This window comes from Anser brachyrhynchus (assembly GCF_964034855.1).
Source record: "Anser brachyrhynchus genome assembly, chromosome: 5".
Lineage (NCBI taxonomy): Eukaryota > Metazoa > Chordata > Aves > Anseriformes > Anatidae > Anser > Anser brachyrhynchus.
The window spans coordinates 28,719,913-28,737,934 of NC_137699.1; the positions used below are offsets into that span (position 1 = coordinate 28,719,913).

Here is an 18,022-nt window from a genome sequence, read left to right on the forward strand (position 1 = left end):
AGGTACTGCTCATGGATGAGGGATGCTGACCTTCCTGTATTCCAGGATCTCTATCATGAATTTAGGTGGCATGTTGATGAAGCACCTTGCTAAATAACAGGGAATCTAAAAGTGGTATCTTACCTGTTACTATTACCTTGCTAGTAAAGAGCCTGATGGAGTTAGGTGAGTTGAGAAATGCTTTGCATCCATTTTCCTCTCACCGTAGGTTGTAGTCAGTGCCTGGAGAAGCTGATCCTGTTTTGGCAAGTTCAGTCTTCCATGGCTGAAGCAGTGGTGTGGTTTTTTTTTTGCCTTTCCTCTGCAGAGTTCATGTTTTCTGAGCTCTTGCTGTGCATACTGTCTGTGGGAAGTGTCTGCTCACACCTGGGGGAAATACACAAAGCAAAGTGCCTTTAATTGCTTCTGGAACAGTACAGAGAATTGTTTAGATTAGATTTACTTTTCTGATTTGTGCTTAGAGACAGAGCTGACCTCTGCCAGGACTACAAAGAGCACCCAGCTGAGGTGGTTAACATCTCTTAGGAAACAGTTCAGGAACGAGCCTAACTCACTGCCCAGCGCTACAGTGATTACAGTAAATCCTCATCTTCTGCTGACTTCAGCAGGGTATTTGCAGACAGCAGTTCTGACTCTAGCAGGAGCTCAGAGCCCAAAGAATGTGAAGCACGAAGGCTTCAGTATCAGTCTACTCGACCATAATAGCAGTTTTCTGTAGCTGCTTTCATTTATAACACTTCAAAACGGTATGTTTTCCTTTAAAACGGGACATATGTGAGTGCTCTGCCTGAGGGAAGCGCGAGGGAGAAAAAGTTCTGCGTCACCTTTAACGAGTGCAGCAGAGTCTCGAGTCTCAGGCACTGTAACCTTGCCTAGTGGGACAAGTCAAAGCCCACTGGAGAAACTGCTTCTGTCATTCCTTGTTCTGCTGTCGATAACGTTTTATATTATGCGTGTTTATTGTATTACTGGTGAAGAGCATGTGAGCACACTGCAGCATAGGTACCGCAGTGACTGCTCTGCGGCTTGTGTGGGTTGGCTTGGTCATGCTCCAGTACATATATATGTGTATCACAAATGCTGGTAGGTTGGTTGGCAGGGTACAGCCTACAAACTATGTATTTAACATAATTTAATATAACAGGAAACAAGATCTCTTCTTTCTCTCTTAGGAACAGCTCTGTAGGACAGGGGTGAAGGGCACTGGCATACGAGTGATACTGCTAATATGCACGGAGCCAGAAAGAGTGTATCTCCAAAGCAGCCTTTATCTATCTGCACATGAGGCACACAAGAGCACTAGCTTAAAAAAGCCACAACTTGAAGTTTGTAATTAAGTGAATGTACAGGTCCTATCAAATGCTAGCTGATTGTGAAGCCAGATGGAAGATGGTTGCTGGTTTTTGCCTTCTTCCCAAATCGTCCGTTTCAGAAAGACATCCCTTTTTTTTCTTTTTTTTTTTTTCTCTATTATTTGTAAATACAAACAAAATAAAGACTGGAGGCTAAAGCAGCCAAACCTTACAAGCACTCAAGCACTCTCTGTTTCTCCTCAAATTGGCTATTGCTCTGGTGTGTGCTTCAAAGGCAACAGGCTGCTCTTCTCCTGGCACTGCAGAGGGGACCAGAGTTCCCCAGGCTCTCAGGCCCCACATCTCTGCTCTTTTTCACTATGTTTAGGGACTTGATGCCTGTACAGAGGCACACTGCACTCACTTTGAAAAAGTCTTGGCAGCATGCTGCTGCCTAGAAGCTGTAAGCTGCATTAATTTGAGCACCAGAAAGTGCTTTGGCATTTATGGATATGACTGTCTTTCTACAATTTTATCAGTAATACTGTTTGCTTTCATCTTAGTTATCCTTTAAACAGTGTCAGTGTGCATGAGATCAGTGCCTCAGCTTTAATGAACACAGGTTTCATTTGTTATTTGAGATGTCCTTTTAAGTGCCAAAGATGGAGAATCTGGGATCCTGGGATCTCAAGTCTGAGAGGCTGCCTGGAAACAAGAATGATATTGAGGAGCTGATGAAATGTTCAAATCAAGTGCAGGACAAAACAAAATCTGTGTATGTGATGGAAGGGGAACTTGGTTGTTCAATATCTTGTTTTTATACCAAGATATGATAAGGAATTTGGAAATTTTAGTTATATAACTTTTAGAAATTCAGATCTATGATAAGGAATTTAGAAAGTGTTATACCATCTTCATTTTGAATGTACTGCATCTATAAAAGGTAGTCTTTTACTTTGTGGTTTTGCTATTTACAAGTAGGCCTAGGAGAACACATGGTAACTTAGGCATACTTGACAAAGGGTTCATAACACATTCATGGACTACCCTTGCAGATGCAATTACCGTATGGAAAAAGTTTCCCATGCCCAACTAAGGAACATATTTAGGCCATTTCAGCCACATAAAGGAAATGAATGTACAGCAGAGGTCAATGCCCTAACTGTTCTGTGCCAGAAATCCTCTGTACATTCTTTGAGGTGGTATTTATACTGAAGTATGCATTATCTGTAGCTTGTTTATAAATATGTCTGCTAACTCTATACAGCATTTCTGCCTGTAGAAGCTCTTATAATAACATATACCCCAGGGTTTAATTTATCCTTCTCCCAGCCTGATTGTTCTTTTTTCTTTATAATTCATTGAATTGTCTAACACTGGCAACTCAAGTTTTGTTCTTTTTCTCTCTCTTTTTTGTTCTTTTCTTTTTTCCCCCTCACAAATTATTGCAAGTCATTGTGCACTAAATATAGTTCTGTTTTCTGCTTTCCAGATGCGGAGAGCTTGGCATACATCCTTATAGCATTCCAGCCTAATTCTCTCTTCTCTCTCTCTCTCTCTCTCTGTCACACACACACGACTATTCAAAGAAAATTTATTGTGTTCAGTGCTGCAAGAAAATCTTGATAGCTCTCCTTGTAGAATGGATAATAAGTTTTAGTAAGACTTACTCATGTTACATTTTTGTAGGCTTTATATTCAATTGCTGTACCCCATATTCTTGTAATGGCCTAATACATGGTTCTTGTTGACTTACGTAGTTCATAAAAGATTTCATCTCTACACACATCTCGCTGTGCATTTTAATTATTTAGATCTCAAATTTTGCAGTCTGATCTAGCCAGGCAATTTTCACTTCTGGTGCAACTGGACTACACTAGAACATCAGGGCCAGCTTCAGGGATGTTTCAGCTCAAAATGTGGAAGTTCCACAGCAAAAGTCAGTAGGGTGGAAAAGTACGTACATGTCTGAGCCACAGCTGCAGATTCAGTTTGGATGTGATTAGAACTTATTACAGTCGTCCAAAGCAACACTAATTTTCAAGAAAATTAACTTTCTGCTCCATTTCTTTTGTGAGCTGGTGCTGGTTATCCTCATAAGGGCTGCCCATCAGGCAAGTGACTGCTTTGGTAATGATAGAATAGTTCATATATAGGGTATGTAACATTCCTAAATTTTTAAGTGATTTGGACTATTAAAAGACAGAGAACAAATCTGTAGGTTTGATTTTATTGACAATCAGTAGTGCCTTGCACCAGCACAGTATTTTTTTCATTTGGAAGTATCCCAATTTAAGACATGCATTTATGCTGAAATTTGCTAGGATCAATGTATTGGGATATTTATCCACCACTGAAATGCTGCTGTGATGCAACATGGCAGCTGCTTACGGCAGGAAGCAAGGGAAATGTCTCTAATCAAAGCTGTAGTGGGAAGTGATTGGCAGAACATATTTACCCTGAAGATGGGTCTGTCCTGCCCGGCACAGTGGGTAATCCTGACTGGGGCTTTGGCACGCCGCGTTAGTACAAACGCAAACAACTATTCATTCTGAGACATAGTTAAAGCACCAGGATTAAATTTCTCGGCAGTCTTTTGTAAACTGCCTCAAATCTGTGTTGACCACGGCCCCTTCTCCCTCAGGACAGCGCTCTGTTCCCCTCAGAAGCTTGCCTGGGAGGAGAGGGAGCCGTGTCCCACCACTAACCCCCTTCCTGCAGCAGCTGCTCCTGGGAACTGTAGCAGCGCTGCTCGCTGTGAGACTGGCTGGGAAAATCGGAGGACTCTGGCTGGGTGCCACTGCTTGATTTCCATAATGCTTGCTTAATATCATAAATGCACAAAGCCTACAAAACATCAGCAAAGCTGTGAGGCCAGATAAAATCTGTTTCCTAGGACTGATCTGTGCAGTGCCCGGCTGATGGGGAGAAGCTTCCCGGGAGGTTTCCAGCCCTCGGGATTCCAGAGGAGCCGTGGTCCCAGATGCTGCTGCTGCGGCTGTCCCGTAGCAGCTTGTGAAGAAATACCAGTATCAGGCCGTGGCTTGCTGCTCATCCGCTCCTCTCACAACACAAGGAGGGTGTCATTCAAAACAGAAAATAGCTGCAGTTCAGCACGGGGTTGGCGCGAAAGGACCAGGCAGGGCACGTCGCAGGAGCCCTCCTGGCATCGCGCTCTGCTGAAGGCTGGCCGGCGGGGGGGTGCTGGCGGAGCCGGCCGCTCTCGGGAGCCCGACAAGGGGCCGCATTGTTTCTGGGCCTATCAGTTGGTTTCTGATTCACCCGCGGCCAGCGCGCCATGCTCAGATCACAGCTGGCCCGAGGACACGCTTTCCAGTGCATTTAGCGCCTGGAACAGGCCCAGGTTTCGGGAACACATGGTGAGGAGGAGGGGACAGCTGTGAGACCGAGAAGGGAGCTGATTTTTGCCTTCCCTCAGGATGAGCTTTTCTTTCATAGTTTGATTGCATTAGCAGTATTCAAGTTGGTAAAGTTAATTTGAAGCCTGTTTAGATTTGGAAGGAGGGAGGACAGAGGCAAAGGGGGATCGGATCGAACAGGCAGTGGGTGCCTGCCTGGCAACGTGCCCCCATCCAGCACTGCCCTGGCCCACCGCTCAGCGGAGGATCTGCTTGTGACAGCTCTTAGATGGCTCCCAAGTACTCAGCCTGTGTCCTTGTTCAGCTCGGAGCTTTAAGACAGGTCTGCTTGCCTCTAGCCAGAGGTTGATGTGGCTGCCCCATCCCCGTGGGGTGTACCTGGCAGCAGCTGAGCTGGCGAGACAGGGAATATCATGAGTGTGACTGGGGATGGAGCTGGACTTCACTGCCAAGCCGACCTTTTCATTTATCTTTGCAGCACAGAGCTTTTGAGCGATTCCTGACTTTTTTGTTCAGATTTCCTGTTAGACAGTAAACGTACCATTCCTCATTTCCTGTCCTACGCTTCCCTGTGTATTGTAAACAGTTTTGCTGTTTCACCTAGAGGTAGCTGCAGTTCAGGGAGGAATGAAGAGGTGCCTGTCTGTTTGCAGGTCCTTTGAGTAAATCTGGAATCTCCTTGTCATCCACCAAGTCCTCCACTTCCCAGCTTAAAGTTTCATCTCTCTTTGCCTTTCTTCCAGAGCTGATCCAAGAAAGGCAGCTGCAGTTGTGTGGGCTGCCATCGGCTTCTCTGCTCCACTGCAGAACTTCAGTAATGAACTATAGCTTGTCAGGGAAATCTGCAGTTCCCTCCCTATGGCCTATACCTCGTAGGCCTATAAACTACTTTAATACTTGAGAAAGTCGATCTGTTAATCAGCAAAAGTAATAAGCCAACTTTTTTTCTCCTTCCCCTTTTAGGGCCCCAATTCTATACTGTCATAGGACTTAAACATAGAAAAAGACCTGCAGCGTAATCGAGTCTATCTCCTGTAGCGAGGGGTTGTTCTCTATTACAGGTTTTTTATTATTATGTCAGTCTGATTTCAAATGAGCTCTGCTGCATGATTTACACATTCTTTTGAAATATATTTAGCCTAACACATCCCCACATCTAGAAGATTTTCGTGATACAGTTATCTCAATGTTTTCTCCAAAAATTAATCCAGTTTCTCTCATTTAAACCTTTGCTCTCCTGCAGCATCGTTCATTCTACCAAAAAAAACAATTCCATTTCCCTTTAAAGGGGCTAGGGGGACAGCCAGTCTGCTATTTGGCCTGGCTGCTTTCAGATCTCATTTCTCAACCCCACCCTTCCCCTTCTCTGAGGAGGAGGGGCAGTCTTCATATTTTCCCTTTAAGCTGAGCTATGAAAAACAACTGTTTGCCAAAATCTTTCACCTTGGCCATATACACTCACAGATGTTTTCTGCAGCATAAACAGAGCAGCAAAGAATGTCGGGGCACGGGGGAGGCGAGGTAGTTGGGCTGGGGGAGAGATCGTGCTGGAGAATTGCCGTCCCAGCCGCTCGGCTGTAGTCTGCCTTGCAGAAGTGCACAAGAGCTGCTCCGACTGCTCAAAGAGCAGAGCCAGCTGTAAAATCATGCACAGCTTGATATAGCATGAGCATTCAGCCATGCAGTCTAAACATATGTAACGCACACGTCACTGTAACATGTGTGCAAATTAAGAATAGTGACAAATCTGGCTGGTAAGACCCGAGTTCTCAGCTGTTCTTCAGCCATTTCCCTGCCCCAACAGAGACAGTGCTTGGGGCATTTGTCCATTCTGCTATCTTTTGGACCAAAGAAACTGTCCAGACAACTGTGAATTAGGTTCCAATTCCTGGTTTTGAAGGTGAATGATTTGGAGGGAAGGAAGGCAGGAACCATCGGGACTGGGACCTTATGTGAAAAGGAGATGCTCTTCCTAAAAGAGTAACTGGTACTGCTGATTGAATGCTAAGCATAGTCATGAGTTCAGTAAGGTCCTGATGAGATTTTTGACAGCAGGAAATGGTGGCAATGATGTGGTTGTTCAGCTAAGCTTCTGTGTTGTCTCAGAATACTGCTTTGGGCCAGCAGAAAAGTTTTTAGTGTAAACAGAGTCAGTTCTTGTTTAGGAGCGTTGAAAGCAAATTCATAACGATCAGTGTAAACCACTTGGTGCAGATGAAAGGGGTCAAGAATGTGGGCAATTCTTAAACAATTTGAGGCTTGGGAGGGAACCTTAAAATCTCTCCTATGGTCACATACGAATCACAAAGAACATATTGGTCATGTTTGTGTATATCCCAGAGGATCAATTTGTGAGCTGGTGCATATGCTGGTGGGTTGAGAGGCACCGAAACAAAGGGGACCATGGTTGGAAAGATTTGCATACTAAGGAAAAGAATGTGGAATGTATGTATTATGTGTAGTAAGAGTGTGGAACTAATGGCTTATGACAGGGATACAACTATGGAATTAATGTGTTTTGGCAGCCAGGCATTAATATGGAATGGACAGTTTTGGAGGAAGCAGAACAGGAGCACATAAGTAGTTGAGGTTAGTCCCTTGCACAGGAGCTGTATTGAGAGGTTTCTTGCAGACGTATATGTGAGAGTGGACACAGTTTATCCTTATATCATTGTTAGGAAGTAGATAAAGATCTTTATTTGTATTTGTAGGGTGTGAGAAGCTTTTCCTCTCTGTTGAGTTGACATGAAGAATCCTTTTGAGTGCATAGCCTGCTGTTTTGTGTGGTTGTGATTTAACTGCCGTCATAGTTTCATTGTTTAAGGTTCTATTAAATATATTAGGCTTTTCTATGGAGAAAGTGGAGATAAATATATCTAGGGCTATCAAACATATGCTGTACTGGAGATAAATATTTTGGAGTTAATGATTGGGTATAGCAGAGCACAAGATCTACTGCCCTAAGTACCCACAAACATTCTTGCCAGCTTAGAGCATAATGAAGTTGGTTCATGCTTCATGGGGCTCCCAGGAAGCATCACTAGTGCAAGTACCAGGGTTGTGTCAACAAAAAGCTCCTGAGAAACAGACCCCATTAAAAAATCAGCATTTACCAAAATAATTTCATTCTTTTGAAACTTTTCTCTGCCTACGTAGATCTTATGTTAAGGCTCAGATTCTTACCACAGCATTTTCAGCTGCTCAATATTTATTCAAGCTAATAAACAAGAGAAAATAATATCCAAAAGTTTTTTTTGTGTCACAAGAGCACTGCAGGAGGCTAAGACCTTTTATTTGCTGAAGCCTTGATTGCATAAGGGAATTGAGCAGCATCACTGTTCTATAAGTATTGCCACTTCATAAGCAGTATTTTGTAATATCTCTGCCATTCAGTCTCTGTTCAAGAGCAGACGTTAAACAAAGGTGTGGGAGGTCTCCACTCAAACACAGTTTGCTCTGCACAAACCATTCCAACCACACCAGGCTCAGTAGGTTTTACCATCAAAGGGCATTCACTCTACAGAGTCCTTCTAAAACCTTTCTTGTCAGCTCAGCTCTGGGATCCATATGAGACTGAAGGTATCACACAACTGCTGGTTAGAAGGGACCTCTGGAGGTATCTAGTCCAACATTCTGCTCAAAGCAGAACTGTTGCCAGCACTTGAATAGGTCAGCTGTGACTTTGTCTAGCCAAGTCATGAAAACATTCAAGGATGGAAATTGCACAACCTCTCTGGGTAACCCGTTCCAGTATTGTACTACTCTCCCAGCGAAAAGTTTTTTCTGATGTTCAATGCAAACCATAATATAAGATCCTGCGTATTCATTCTGACATATTTTAAAGACACAGACCTGGAATGAGATGTGCCTCATTCTTTGAAGTTCATATCCATCGCTCACCATCATAGCTCTGTTGCTTCACCATCAGGTTGCTTCTGTGTTGCTTCCACCAGTCCTTACAGCTACATGTCACATAGCAAACAGAGCTGAGGTACAGGCAACTAAAAACAGGAGCTGAAAGCTGACGAGCACTATCAAGACTGTAGCTTGTTCACTTGAACTATTTTTGCATCTACTGATTGTAGAGTAACATTACCCAAAAGAGTCACTACAGAACCATGGATGACATGTATAGCACAGACGATAGGCTTTTCTCTGGTTACTCTGTCTTAAGCCTAATGCCTTATATTTGACCAAAGGAATTCCCAAGATGCTGTGATTTGGAGATGTCAAGAAATGGAGAACATGGGAGTACTTTCCCATTGCATTACTCTAGCCTGGCAGCAGCCTTGCTGAGGAGCTGGTTGCAGTGTTGGGATGGGACTGCACTGAGATTGCTTGTGGCTGCTGTGAACCTTGGCTTGTAATTTTATGGCTTTGGGGGAGCATGTTAAACTTCAGCTGCCCCTCACAGTACAGAATGGCACACAGCAGCACTACGTAGCCCTAGGTGTATACTACTAAAGGTTCGTAATATCTAATACAAAACCCAGCAATTAGTCTTTTTCATCCCTCTGATTACCTATGCATACATTGATTAAAGTCACTCCTGTGCTGTCTCTTTTGTTTGCAGGAAGTCATGTTGAAATTTCAAAAATATTTCCCTTGCAGCTGTAGTTTCTTACTAGAAGGAAAGGCTGTCTTGAGAGCTGATAATAGAAGAAGTGTTTCTGCCTTCTTGTCCCCTGTCCCACTCCCCTGCTAGAGACACCAAAATGTCATCCTAAAATTTATGACGAATGAATCAGGTGTTTCTTTACTTCCTAAACAAAGTGTCCTTCCCACTTTCCTTTTTCTACCAGAAAGTTGTCTCCTTCTGTTTTCTTAGAAATAAGATAACTTTCCTTTCACAGCCAAAACTTATTTCTGAAGAAACAGCTTAAGAAATGTTTTCAAGATGATCCCCACTTGAATCATCAGCACTGTTTCCTGCTTCACCCTCCACCCACCCTGGAGTTCTCCCAGCCACATACCTGACCTGAACCTAATTAGTTGGTGAGAGTTAGAAAGTTTGCCGCCCGTGGTGTGGCTGTGGGCCAGGCAGGCAGAGTTCTCTGTGCCTGGTACTATAATTGTTGGGAAATCTTGCTTGATGGACAGAAGGTTATTCTGTTGTTTGGGTGGTGGTGTGGTTTTTTTTTTTCAACAAAGGTCCTGGAAATGTGCAGGAGCACATTTTGGAGCTCATAAATTTGAGTCTTTAGAGGCAGAAGGAAGCCCATGTCTTTAACACTGCTGACAGACAAAGAGTATCAAGAGCAGTTTTACTTCCAAGAGTGTTTAAAACAACCTTAACACATTTTGTCCTGCTTTTTCAAAAGTCCTTATTATTTTCTGAGGTCTGTTTATGCCTCTTGTCTTCGTGACACAGTGGAGTCTTTGTTAGGTGAGAGGAGAAGTATATATTACTAGAACAGTAGGACTTGCTTCTCTGCTTCTCTTTACCAAAACAAGGGGCTAATTTTGCAACATCATCTCTTACCAACAGCCCTATTGAACAGTCCTGTTGACCTCTTCAAAGGGGCTTGTGCCCATAAGGATTATGGCATCAAGTGCTGCTCCTAGGCTGAGATACAGCCCTAGGAATCAAGAGAGGTCTGGAAGGATCCTCCTGCCTTCACTGGAGATATGGAATGGGCCATATGTCCTTCCACCATGCTGTTACTACTGCTCTGCATAGGGGAGGAACAAAACACAGCCTCATGGTATGGGCCGTTTAATTTGAAACTTGTTCAACTGTACTTTTTCCTCCCCTCTACTAATGGCCCTGTAAATTTTCCAAGGAATGTACTACTGAACAATAAATGTGTCCATTTGTTTGCTTGGATATTGTAGTGCTGTAATCTTCTCTCCCTCCTGAATCATCAGTTTCAATATCCATCAACATTTTTGTTGGGGAATGAAGTACTCTGAAAGCAAATGCCTAACAGGCACTGGAGAGTGTGAATAACTAACATTAAAACCATTATATCAGTGGCTTTCATTCCATTGTCTATGTATCCATCAGGGTCCAGTGACTGCTGAGGAATCTGCAAAAGATAACTGAAAACAGCAAAAACATTTTCAGGAGACAAATTCATAACGTAGTTGTCAGCCACTCCTTTGGAAAATGGCTGCTGTTCTGGGTAATATCTGCAAATGGGCAGAGACCTGAACAGCAGGGAAGAAATGATCGGGTGTAGATCACAATCGTGTATCCAACCTCAGGGTGCTAGGGGTGTTTGGGAATTGTTCCCATCTGATAGCAATTTAGGCACCGTTATAAACGAGTTGTTTCTGTCAAGGTCCTTGAGAATGGATGGCTGCATCACAAAAAACAGCTTTACGTTTTGGATTAAATGGATTGATGATGGTAATCCCAATAGAAAAAGAATAAGAGGAGAACTGTAATGGGATCTCAGCAAGCCTCTCAGCTCTGGAATTGTTCCACTGGTTGAGGGAGTGGTGGGAGCGGACTGAACGGGTCTTGAGCTTCCTGCATAAAAACTGTATTCAACTTTATTTTTTATCAACATTAGGTTTATGTAAAAACAAAGGCTGCAAAAGTTAGTTGGTTCAAAAGCCCCCCGTTCTGGAAATGTGCTCCTACCTTTTCTGTTCTCTTTGGAAATTATTGTTTATCCAGCATAAAAAAATTCATGGACAAATTCTGCATTCAAGATCTGTAAACCTGATCACTGTCTTAAAAACCCTGGAAGCAATGGCTTTGTTTATCTCCAGAAGTCCAAGAATAAGCTGATTTTGCTATTTTTAATCTATCCGGAAATATGCAAAAAAGAGAGCTTAATTGCAAACAGACCAAACCTTATATAGGAAATGGGTACGTCCCTTGGGGGCACCTAAAAAGTGAATGTCTGAAATTAAATTCATACACTCTTCTCCCTTGCTCCCTGAAGCACGTACTCTTCTAATGAAAGAGAATGCTGTATGCAAGCATCATATCCCAGTAGTTTCTTTCCATTATAACACTCTGGCTATCTTCATATTCAATTAACAGATGTTTCCCAGCATGTGCGAGCTCAAGGTGACTAGTTGTGTGTGTCTGTAATGAAATCATTAAAGAGGACAGAGAAAAATTAGAAAAATAATGGCTCCATTACGAAGATCTTAATTTGGTTACCAGAGAAAAACGAAGCAGGAACATTGTGATTCCAAGATCTCACCCACACTTTTCTCAGGAGAACGCTACCACACAGAGCCAACAAACAACAGGAAAACTTTTTATCATGAAAGTAGTTCCCATCACCTGCCCAGTGATTCTGAAATCAAATCGTACCCTATGGTAGGTTACATACATCCTAAGGTGGACCAGACACGGTTAGCTTAACTAACAATCTCCCCACCCAGGAAAAAAAGGAACGGCATTGTTTTTGTACAGTCACAGGAGCAGGCTCTGACTGGCAGTGCCATTTTACTGGTAGCTCTTCTACTACTCATCGCACGACCATTGAACACATCACATGTTACTCTCTCTAGATGTGCACTACTGTGCGTCACGAAGCTTGGCTAGAGCACTGGACCAAAGCTGTGCTCCTGCAGGTTTGGAAGGAAGCTCATCCCAGAGCTCCTCAGGCATCTGCACTGATGCCCATCTATTAGTAGAGCGTGCTTTGCTGTACTCCTACAAGCTGAAATGGCTCAGCTGGGCTCCCTCAGGTACTCCAAGGCCACCTGAAGAGCATACCACGTTGCTCCTGCCTGTTGCATACTTGCCGTCAGCGCAGAAGGATTTGCCATGCCCCACGCTATCAGTAGCCACTCCTGTGCTCTCTGGGCCACAGTGTCTCCCGAGTCTGAATCCTGGCCTCTGGATTTTGTGGTCTGATAGCCGTAACAGTCTGGGTAACATCCTAAATGCTGAGTGGCCTGCTGGCAAGAGCGCACACAGGGGACCCAAGATCTGTAGATTTATTGCTTGTAAACCAAAAAGTATATTAAAAAAAGAAGAGATAAAAATAGATGGGGAGCTTGGGGACCGGAAAGGCAGCCAGTGGAGATTAGATGCACTGCTGGTTGACTCATCCAGCTTGTTTTATTGTAGCACAGTTCCAATAACGGCTGTATTATTTCAGCTTATGTGCAGTGAGCAGACATTTGTTTTGCATTGAAGCTTTTTCACATAAATGTGCTCTATTTTTCATTTCTCCTTGCATTTCCCAGTGTTTCAGCTGGCAATTGCAAATGGGAGAGGTGGTGGCTCCAAAGGAATATTAGCCAACTTCTCAGCTGGTACAAATCAGCAACACCCCCTGGTCTTTAATAGAGCTATGCAGCTTTATACCAGTTGAATCTGCCCCAACTTTTCTTTTAAAACATGTCCCACCTTATAAAGAGCTGTGTTTTCTTCAGTGATGGATTCTGAAAATAATGAAAAGTGCTGGGCTGACTGCCTCACAGAGCATGTACAGTGTGCATCTTGGCAGGATCAGCTTTCTAGTGTGTGGCTGTCTTCAGTCCGGGGGACTTTTTGCCAGAGAGCAGTAAGAGCCCGTCACACGCTGTCTGCTGGACCTGGGCTGTGGTCTGCTGTCCTGCCGAAAATCTGCACGCGGGTCACCCTACATGTTAGCTCAGTGCCTCACAGCATTTCTAGCCCCACTTCACTTCAATTCATTAAAATTTTTCTGTGTCTGCGTGTAAGTGGCTATAAGGAGCAGTTACAGTGAAAATATGTGGAATGTGTGTCAGGCTTCATTAGCTGCTCACAGCTTGCTTCACGGCTTGAAAAGCGCTGCCCTGCCAACTTGGGCTGCAGTCAGAGGCAGAAGAGTTCATTAGAAATGGCTCTGGAAGCAACCACGGGGAAGGAGAAGAGCTGTTTACCTGAAGCGATATGAAATCGGGTGGATCTATGTCTGCGTTAGAGGCTGTGCCGAGATGGTAGTGCTTTGCAGCTCCAAAGGTGCAGGCAGACTGAGGGAACGCTTTGGGTTCTGTGCAGCTTTTTAGAAAAGACTGTTTAAAGGTGGTTTCTTGGGACAAAACCTGGTGAACAGGTGGGTCACTTCTGGCCCATGTTCCTGTGCATCTTACTATCAACTCTCGAGCAAGCCGGCCTCTGCCATATGGACTGTGCAGCTGTGTATTTTTACTGGGATTCTGCTAATGTTTTAGTTGAGATGTTTATTTGCATGTTGCCTTCATTTCTCTACACAAATTACACAGGGTAAGTGGCGTGGACTATATAGCTGTGTTAACTAGAAAAAGTGCCTTTATCTCCTCCCTGTGTTTTGGTGGGTTTTTTTGGCTGCAGGGAGGTGGGAGGGAGAATCTGCTAAAATGTGATTTTGATTCATCAGAATCTTCTATCTTACTGTAGAAACTGCATGGTCACAGGCTTCTCCATGGCCATCTTGTGTAGTGGTGTGTACAGTTCATAGCCCATCCCTAGCACAGACACACAGATCCTTTAAAAAAAAAAGCAATTGAAAATCCAGTTTTGACATTCAAACAGCTATATAACCAAAAAGAAGGTCCAAGTTGATCCCCAATCAATTTCTACATGTGCTTATGAATAAAGTTACAAGTACCTTGTTATCATCAACTATTTTCTACAACACAAAAAAGAAAAAAAGGCTCAACTGTTTTTTTTTTCATAAACTTGTCAAGCTCATCGAGCTCTGATGACAGTCACTTACAGGAATAAATGGTGAGGTAACAAGAGCGTTGTGTAGGATTGAGGTAAATTTGGGTCTGAAATAAATGAAGACCTCCATAAGAGGTAGAGTTAGGAAATAAGTGTGTGGGAAAATTGGAGTGAGTGAGAAGGCAGCAGGGAAAAGGAAGCCACAGTACAAATTAAAGATTGCAAGTAACAGGGCCGGGTGCCAAGAGCCTCAGAAAAGAAAAGAAAAAATATCCTTGATTAGCTAAACTGTTTGCTTTGCTATATAAAAACTGACCTCCTTGAGGAGCCCTGAGCCCTGGCCTCCTGGGTGTCTGAGTACGTGCGGGCAAGCCACTGCCATGCCGATGGCAACACAAATACTTCAGCAGGAATATTCTGCCCCACGGATTTCCAGTCAGGCCAGGTGCAAATGCTTCATCTGGCAGGAGCTCTGCCCACGTTAAGCCAACAGCGCCTTACGTTTTATGCAGCCTGGCAATACACACTTTCCCTTTTTCCCCCAATTGCTGCAATAATCCCGGTTCCATTAGCTACGTGTGAATGTGTGTGTTGAAGGGAACCGCTGTCTCTCCGAGCGTGGCTTTGGAGGGGGCAGATGAAGGGCAGAGCCAGCATGACAAAAGCCCACTCCTCCAGCCAAGCTCAGCACAGCCGCAGGAGGGACAGAAGTGCTTTTCCTCCATGCTGAGGTCTCCACAGACCTAGTTCTGGCTGTAGAAGCCAGCGGGGCAAATCTGCTGCCCACAGCCCCTCTGGAAACAGAGAGCTCTGTCTGCTGCTCTCCTCAGGAGTCCCCACTCCCCGGGGAATATCTCCATCCTCCTGCCACAAGGGCTCTGCCCTGCACAGCAGATGCTCTAGCACAGAGAGCCTCATGGAAAACCAGAGACCAGGCTTGACAGTCACCATCTTAATGCAAATGCTCATTACTGTCATCATTTGCATTAGGCACTGTTATTAATAATGTTTTCCTTCTTCTCATCCATTCACAATGGCATCGCTGACTTGTGGGGGAAATTCTAGAGCTATGGGGAATGTGCTTGAGCACCTAACGCTTGGTGGGTGTGCTTCCAGTGCCTGCTGGTACTTCTGAACACGAGTTGTTCTGTCCTAGACACACATGAAAGAGGACCCATCACAGGCAGAGCTGCTCAGAGAGCACAGACAGGGAGAGTTATATATGGAAACATCAGCTCAAACCTTTTGTCAGCAATTCCCTCACTTTTACTTGCAAAACTGTTACTTATTCTCTTAACCACCCCTTTTGCTCCACTCCGAAACTGCAAAAATCTACCATGTACAATTTAAGTAACATAAAGACCAAAAGAGAAGAGCTGTTTTTTAACAGCAGAGGATGGAAGAATTGCAGGACTTCTTTGTAACGGAACAAGATTGAAACAAGCAATGTTTAACATTTGTAAAAACTTCTAGGGCTGAACTTCTCTAAACCCCTCTGTTACAACCCCAGTTTTATAGATGGAGCAACAAAGAGGTGGTTGTATTCACAAGGCCTCTAGAAGGCCTGTAGACACAGAGCTCAGTTCCTGGAGTGGGAATCTATATTCAAGCTTGGGACTATACCTCACTGTCAAAAGTTGTTACCACATGAGTATCTAATTGCAGGGTTTTTTCTATACACCAAAGCTTCTAATCTACGCTGAATCATTTGTTGGGGCAGAGAATGTCCTATCTGGCCTTTAAAATGCACAGGGCTGCAGGGAGTACAAAACATGCCCGTATTAAACTGTTCTAGCTGTCTTTGTTTGAGTATATTAATAAAGATGAGGAAGGTCAGATGGAGGCAGGTTGCCTTGAGTGCAAGGCTTCTGAACATTTGAGACTTGCTGTGCTTACAGGTGTATTCCAGCATCCTCTCTGAGGAAGAAAACAGATTTTAAACCCAGGCAAAATCAAGCAAGCTTAACTCAGGAATGTGAGAGCACGGTATCAGAGGGATGTCACTAAAAAAGGAGGAAACAATGACAACTACTTTCTGTTCTTACTGCACTGTTCATCCAGGAATATCAAAAGTCTTCCAAAATGCCAATGAACTCTCAGTTCACCCCTTTGGATGTCTGAGTGCTACTGTCTGCATGTTACAGATGAAGAAAGAAAGGCACAAGAGGCTGTGCAGCCATTGCGTAACACAGTGGCATTCGATTTTGGGTGAAGCTGCCTTGTGCAGTCAACACACGCCTGATTCAGACATCATGTGATGTCTAGTTTCAGTAGTATTGTCCATGGCCAAAGGTGGTCCAGGGCTTCTGATCTCCTTTTTTACCTACTAGGCAACACAGTCATTTTAGTCCTTTATACAGGGTTCAACAAAAGGGGAGAGCAAGTTACCAAATTGTTCCTGATTTGAGGCTTCTCAGTTTGAAGAACTTGAAACTGTTGATGTATAGGTTGGTTGGTTGTGCTGATGAGGTGAGATGTTCCAGAGGCAGGAGAGCATCAGAGTAGATGTTGAAGGCAGCCAGAAGTCTAAAGGAGGAGACTGTCATGCACCAGAACACAGTGCCTAGGACATGCTACTTAAAAGTAAAGTACACCCAGTATTCAAAACCATACTAATGCCGCCAAAATGCAGGCAGCCCCATATTAACTGGGGAGAGAGAAATGGAACATTAATAGTTTCTGAGCATGAGCAAGCTGCACGCACAGGAACAATTTCCACTGCAAGTTTTTAATTCTGCTGGCTTTTTTGAAAATATCTGCCTGCTGTTCCAGCACGATCAGAACGAAGGCATGGGATTGCAGTATGATTGGCATAGCAAAAATAGGAAAACAACAATATGAAATGGGAGTTTGTCACATAAGTAGAGTGTATTAAACTGATTCCATACAGTATTTTCATCCCAAAGTGCTTGAGAAGTTTGTGAAGTCACTTCCCTGTGACTCAAATGTAGCTACCTCTGTGCTGAAATGCAGTTGTCCTCATTGTGCATCCAGTGCTTAAGCTGCTTGTGAAAGATTTGCTTTATTATGCATCTGGTTTCATCCGGCTGTTCATAATAAAATGAAGGCTTTGCAGCACCTGATTCAGATTCACAGAGTGGAAAGGGCAGTTATTGATGCCAGAGGTCCTAAAATCACTGAGTTTTCCAAATCAAAATTCAGAAAAGTTATGTTAATATGCAACTGCAAACAGTTACAACCAACCACATAAACGTTGCTTGGTGAATCCCGAGGAACTGGCAGCATTGCTTGCATCTCTAGAGCTGGAAAATCTCTGCTACAGTTGTTGGAGTGGCAGGTCATTTTGTTACGTGTTTGCTGTGTCCTGGACTCTGTTTCTTTGCTATTCTTCCATACCCCCATGACTCAAGCAGAACCCTTGAAGATGGCAAGGAGTTGAAAGACTGCAGGAATGAAAAGAATTTCATTTTATTTTTCTGTCAAGCAAAATGTCAGTAGTTGGCATATTTCCTTCATGTGTTCCACCTTAGTATATCAGACCTAAAACCAGATCACAGCCTAATTCCACACTTTTGCTCAGCAGTTACCAACTTCTTTTGATACTATTTCCTACCATCTCATTCGATTAGCAATAATGGGAACTAGAGTGGTAGAGCCAAATCTGTACTGTACTGAGGATGCCTTGCATTTAGTTATTCCTACTACATTAGCAGATACAGTTGTGTAGTAACAATAAACTTGATACACCCTGCCATCTTTTTACTTCTAGGACCTTATAGTAAGGTTACCTCAGAAAAATAGAA

At 43.6% G+C, this 18,022-nt stretch overlaps 1 protein-coding gene and 1 long non-coding RNA gene across 8 annotated transcripts in view; one reads left to right on the top strand and one right to left on the bottom strand.

Moving 5' to 3' along the window:
* Positions 1 to 18,022, top strand: part of RAD51B (RAD51 paralog B) — a 383,679-nt gene that overhangs the window by 344,826 nt on the left and 20,831 nt on the right. The window lies entirely within an intron of this gene.
* LOC308196428 overlaps positions 15,172 to 18,022 on the bottom strand; it is a 40,260-nt gene continuing 37,409 nt past the window's right edge. Inside the window, exon 5 of the long non-coding RNA XR_013952196.1 lies at positions 15,172 to 17,662. This is a non-coding gene — a long non-coding RNA (uncharacterized lncRNA). The remainder of the gene's footprint in view (positions 17,663 to 18,022) is intronic.